The sequence below is a fragment of the Bombus impatiens genome, unplaced genomic scaffold (genome assembly GCF_000188095.3).
Source record: "Bombus impatiens unplaced genomic scaffold, BIMP_2.2 scf_0317, whole genome shotgun sequence".
Taxonomy (NCBI): domain Eukaryota; kingdom Metazoa; phylum Arthropoda; class Insecta; order Hymenoptera; family Apidae; genus Bombus; species Bombus impatiens.
Window position 1 is genome coordinate 2034153 of NT_176736.1, and position 6000 is coordinate 2040152.

Consider the following 6000-nt stretch of genomic DNA (forward strand, 5'->3'; position numbering starts at 1 on the left):
CCTTTAACCACGATGAAACGACATCTCTCTCTCCGACGTCCATCCGTGTCTCCCTGTTGTTTCGTCGTCCGTACCTTCTCTACACCAGCTTCTCTCTACGTACGACTATATTCGACGAGGTAGGACGTTGCTCCCTGAAAGCGGCCAGGTTTCTCAGCCTTTAAGCTCCGTCCACATCCGGCACCGGATTGGCGTCCTTCCAAAAATTTCGCCACACGTGACGCTGTCCACGATGCCCACTTCCGTAAACTGTGATATCTTCTCTGTTCGAGTAAATTCGAGTAAGATCATCTTGGGACGGCAACGTCCGTTAATTATCGTCGCGCTGTAACTCTGGTGCATTAACTTCGCTCTAGGCAACTGCGTATCGTTCCTATGTTTCCTTCGTAACTTTTTTTATTTTTTCTAGTGGACATATCACGGAGCTACTTTGATCGTTGTTCTTTGGATATTTCGGAAATACATGGAAAAATTCTAAATATCATACGCTCGTTGAACAACTTCTGTTGATAAACTTCTATCCGAAGGATGTATATAACGAATAGATGGTTGTTCGGAGAGTAAAAAGATTCTAACATGTTCTGTATCGAGAAAAAGCGTGATAATTAATCAATTTGTCGGGACGGCATGATTCTCTTTTAGCCAGACAGCTATCCATCTTCGGTGAAATGAGTTCAAATTACACAGGCATTAAACAATCTGGCCGCGATCCGGTTTGCTCGTGACTGCCGGCTTCTGGTTACCTTTTTCTCTTGTCTCGAAAATTAAGAACCTGTTATTTTCACGGTTATGTCTTCGAATCGTGTGTTGTTTCCTCCTGCGACGTGTCGTGATGAGGGGGAAAAGAAATACGAAAGAAGAAGAAGAAGAAGAAGAAGAAGACGAATTCACCTATAGAGGAGGTCTATTTTCTTAAGATATACGCTCTCGAGGAGATTCTTCCAGGGTGGGATCGCCAACGATCCTAGGAATAATTACGAGCCGTGAACCGCGACGACCGATCGCCGGCACCGAACAGTCACAAAGCGAAAGAGAACTGGTTTCGTTATCGTCGTCTGTTGTATGCATGCGGAGTGTCCCTGACCAGAATACCAGGGCTGGCACACAGACTAGGCGACAAATTTTCTTCGCTATCTTCGCAAGAGGATCTTGTCACGCGCGCATACATTACCCAGGCCTCACCTTTAGGCCGCGTTTGCGACCCCACGTTGTCTAACGGGCGTGAAACTAGACTTGAATTTGCCGATGCTAATTAGGTCCGAGAAACTAGTCCGTGATCGTTCCTCGCGTTGCTCACGAGCGCGGCGTGCATCTTGCGCTGCGATAATACTGAAATACATAGCGAGAAGTTAAGGGCATATAAAATCGTGAAACTGGGAGTATCGGTCGTATGTTCCGTTCCGTCGTGTTACCCGATTCCCTTCTTCGTCTCGAGTCTCGACGATCTCGAAGGTCGAATTGCAACGAAAGCCTCGGGATCATACGAGAAGCACGACCTTCGCTCCTCCTACAATCGATTCCGCGTTTTTATTAAAGTCGTCCTGTTCGCGGCTTTATGCGGCGACAGGAAGTACAAATGCGAAGCGTAGCCAAGGCAACGGTATTGCTTCGATTGTTCGACTTGGGTGCTTCGCGTTGGCAAGTAAAAACAATATGCCGCTAACTATGTGCTTGCGTATTGATCTCGCTGATTGAACGATAAGCGTGGCGTACAGTACAGTATAGGTCGCTCCTCGTTGCGTGGTTTGTTTCCGAGGATGAATGCGATCGAGGAGTTTCTTTTTTTTTTCGTTAAAAAAGAGTACGCAAGAGAAATTGGTATATCAAGCAAATTCTATTGGAAGTTCGAGAGTTCTGGCTTTTTAGTATGACTTACGTATTTCAGTAGAAACTACCTTCAAAGATACTATGTCTATAAGTCTTTCCCTAGAAAGTTTCTCAATTACTGTTGCGTAGGTGGGTGAAGAGTTTAAGGTCTTAGCTGATCGTACGTCGTAATTTGATTTTTTGCACAATCGTGGCTTATAGATGAACTGGATCCCAAAGCGGAAATAGGATATCTCGTTAATGAGATTAGTTGGACGTAGATTTTGAGATCCTACATGGCCTTGGATTTCTTTGCGGCACGCGGCGGTGAAGTTCTCTTAAAAGTGGCTTTCACCCTGTACGTTAAAAAACCGCTGCATTCCATTCGAAGAAATGAAGCTGACCCTGAGATCGCCTTAATGCCTACGCGTACAGAGCAATCTTGTCCACTGCGCGACATTCTTCTCCGAATTCGAGGACGATCCAAGCCCCAGCAGGTTTTGTACGAATTACGTTTAAAATATATCGAAACCATCCACGGACGAGTAAATTAAATGTCAAAGAGGAATGGCGCTTCGAACGTTTTACAGGGCAGTAAAATCAGTTAAGCTTATTTAAAGGAATTGTTTCTGGTGAAGAGCAAACATGGAAAAAGGTTTCGACAGCATCTTTACACAGTGTTTTTTCGCTTTACGTTTCCCTTTGCCGGCTGTCGAGTATATAACGATAAGGCCACACACGTGCCCAAAACCACGCCAGGTATAGAACAGATTCAGTGTTGGATAAACCAAAGCACTCGAATCGAAGTGTTGAAAGTGAGAACGAGCGCGAGAAACATTCGGTGGCGCACCTTACACGAACCTGTTCATTGACATATTCTCACCACAAAATCCAACAGTCATCGAATAAGTTGCATTTCAACCAGTTGACCTGGATGCATGGTACATATTATGTTTCTTAATATGTATCGGCCAGAATGATATTTGCGCCAGACTGAGCAATTTGCCTTGTGATTCGTGAAATTCGACTATGAACGATTTTTAAAAAGTTGAATTTTATGGTATCGAAGTATCGCGTGTTTAAGAATTTTTCGCGTACGAACATACGAACGATCTTTTATTCAATGGCTCGATTATGTTGTTTCCATTGAAATAAACTAAATGTGTCGCATAAGCTAGAGTATGTATCTTAATAGGATATCAGATAGATCTTAATGGATCGTGCAGATACTTGGCTCACGGTGATCGACGTCCGGTAGATTTCACCAAGCAGAGATCTACTTTATGCAAATCGAACACGAAGCTACAACCGCCATGTTATACTTATTAGCCATTCGTGGCACCTGGATCTCGTTCACGGATTCTCGGAAAAGATATCATGCGACCGTACCGTGCGCTCTAGCTCGATTCTCGTTTGCCGTGCAATGAAACGCTTTCCAACGCGAAAAACTATGAATCGTATGTAAGTATACGTTCGGGAAACGAGCTATTTAAAAAGAGTTTCATCAACCGTCACAAGAGGAGAAGTACTCTTGGCATGGTTATTAAGTTTTTCCTCGTTTCTTTGATTGCTTGTAGCTGGCAACGAATTATTATACCGCATTTTACGGCTTCGACGAATTTCTCCTGGTCAAAAGGGTGTATTTTATAATCGTTGTCGTGGAAAAATTCCTGATAATTAGCAGAATTATTTTGCATAATAATTTACCAACCAATAATAGTAGCGAGCTGGCAAGTTACAAAGTATAGGTTACAGACCTTTATAATTTCACAGTCCTGACACTGAATAACTTGTAATTTATGCAATTTACTTTTAAGATATTATTTGTTCCCTTGTCAAACTTTTTGTGGACTTTATATTTTATTATGTTGCAAATAATCCTTGAAGATTCATCGGTAAAACATTCAGAAGGTATTCAAATCGTGATCATTCGGTAATTTTACTATTTCGTACCTTGACTCTCGTACGTGTGCGATGCACGGTATTTCTCAAACATTGACCCGAGTTTTAATCATTTTTGACCATCGATAGAAATATTTTCGTGACTCTTTAACAATTCTTATCAATGGTTGAGCAAGGGCGTCGCGCGGGGTGAATACCAGAGCGGATGTTCCCTTATCTGAGAGTCGTTCTCTACCGTATAATTTACGTAGGCTAGCATAGGTGTTCTTAAAACCCAATTTATCGGTATCAGATTTTCGCACGGGTGTTCAAGGCGCGAGAAAATGGCCATGTGAAGAACACCCGTTCCTTTCTGTTCGATAGAGATCCCCCACGATGCCGTTTGAGAATGGTTATTACGAAACCACGGCCAAATCCAACAATAGTTTTTGCGAAATTGAAGGGGAGTAGGCAGAGAATGCGATAAGGTCTTGTAATATTCGCAAGACTAGAATCATTAACAGTACAATTACAGTTAAAGTATTAAACTACGGTTTATTAACTTCGCGAGGACTTGTTCGATTCATAACTAAAAAGAATAGAAAAAAAATCACTTCTAAGATAACTTTTCATGCAGATACAATTTCCAATAGCGAGGAGAAAATTCTTAATCGATGGAACGATGCTTTGTTTCGTGGAATTCGCGTTCGATTCGTTCGAGCGTTCGAGATCGTATTTTCACATCGACGCAACGAAGAAACTTCTACCCTCACACGCCAGACCTAAACGGCAATAAAACAAATCCCCTTGTACGTTGTGAGTTCGCACGGTTCCGGCATGTCGTATATGGCAATCGAGTAGGTTATTCCGTGAATCTTGGATACAAGGCTTGCAAAAGCATGAGAGGAGAGCATGAGAGGCAGAGGAGAAAGCACGAAACCGCGATGAGTTGGAAAGATGTTGGTAAACGATATATCGCGTTGTTCGACTCGCGTTTCTCGTTCGCTGTCTCATAATTCGCGTGCATTGTACATGCTCGCGGTTCTCTAAGCGTGTTCAAATAATTCTACAAACTTGGACGTCTCGTAAACATCGCGTTTCTCCTAACATCCTATAAAATATCCGATGCAGACGTCTTCGATGCGGAAAAGAAATTATGAGGAGTATATTTCAATTCGAATCAAAAGTAGACTAAGGTACGCTTGAACATTTAAAATGTACGCACGTATTAAACGTAACGATGAGAAAATATATCTGATATACTTTAACTCGAGCAAGAAGAAATATGAAAAACAACAATTTGGCAAATTGCTTAGCTTCGTCATACGGCTTTCGCCTTACGTATTCTACCGATTCGAGTAACTCCATCTTACTATAATCCCATTTTAAAGTAATCACGACTCCATAGAATATTTTGAAAGGCAAGCGAAACAGCCTCCGTTCAAAAGATATCCCCGGCGCTATTCGGTGATGTACCATGCAGACGATCACGAAGGAAGGAACCGAACATAGATACAAGCGGAGATGCGCCGGTACCGCACGAAACTCTGGATGGTTCGTGAGAGGTCCTGAAGCGAGGAGCCTAGGCGTTATCGGAATAGCCAGGTCGGTGTTCTTGCTCGACTGTTCATCGTTGACGTAGTCGTTATTCTCCCTGTTCGCCGGAGAATCTCGTGGAATTCATCGAATCTCATCTACATGGATATGTACGCGATGCAACGTTGAAAACGATGAGAGATACCGATGAGGTACTTCGTAGACAGGCAAATATGTCGGATATTAAGAGATACAAAGGCAGCTGGTAGTTAACTTGTAATATTGCTGGAATATTTCGCTGGGAGTTCGTTAAGGAAGTTGAACCGTAAATGGCCTTCGAACCATCCACGTTAATAATACAAGAAGTTCCCGGTTAACCGTGGAGTTTTAACCGTGACTCACGCGTTTTAACTTTGGTAATCGCAACGAGACGTTCGTTCGCCGTACCTCTAGTCTCGCCGCTGGAAAATAGCTGCGTAATAAAAGGGCAGTATCAATAAAGAGAGAAATTTACAATCGGGAGGAAATTTCGAGGTAACCATCGTAGAGAAACTCGGAGTTTTCACACAAGGTACGATGGAAAAGGGATGACCAACCCCATAGCGATGGTGGTTGTAGTGCGGAAGGGGCACGATTGAGCGTGTGCACACACGATGTGTGGCTCAGGTAGCCTCTAACTCGGGTTCGTGCAGGTGAGATTATCTAAATTTAAATCGCGCCGCGCGGCAGACCAGCGCGGAGGTGCATTGTTCGTGGCTGTGTTGCGGCTCGAGAGGA

General features: G+C 43.2%; 1 protein-coding gene across 3 annotated transcripts in view; it reads left to right on the forward strand.

The window, feature by feature from the left end:
• LOC100750001 (extracellular sulfatase SULF-1 homolog) overlaps nt 1-6000 on the forward strand; it is a 79039-nt gene that overhangs the window by 47529 nt on the left and 25510 nt on the right. The gene's annotated exons all lie outside the window — the stretch shown is intronic.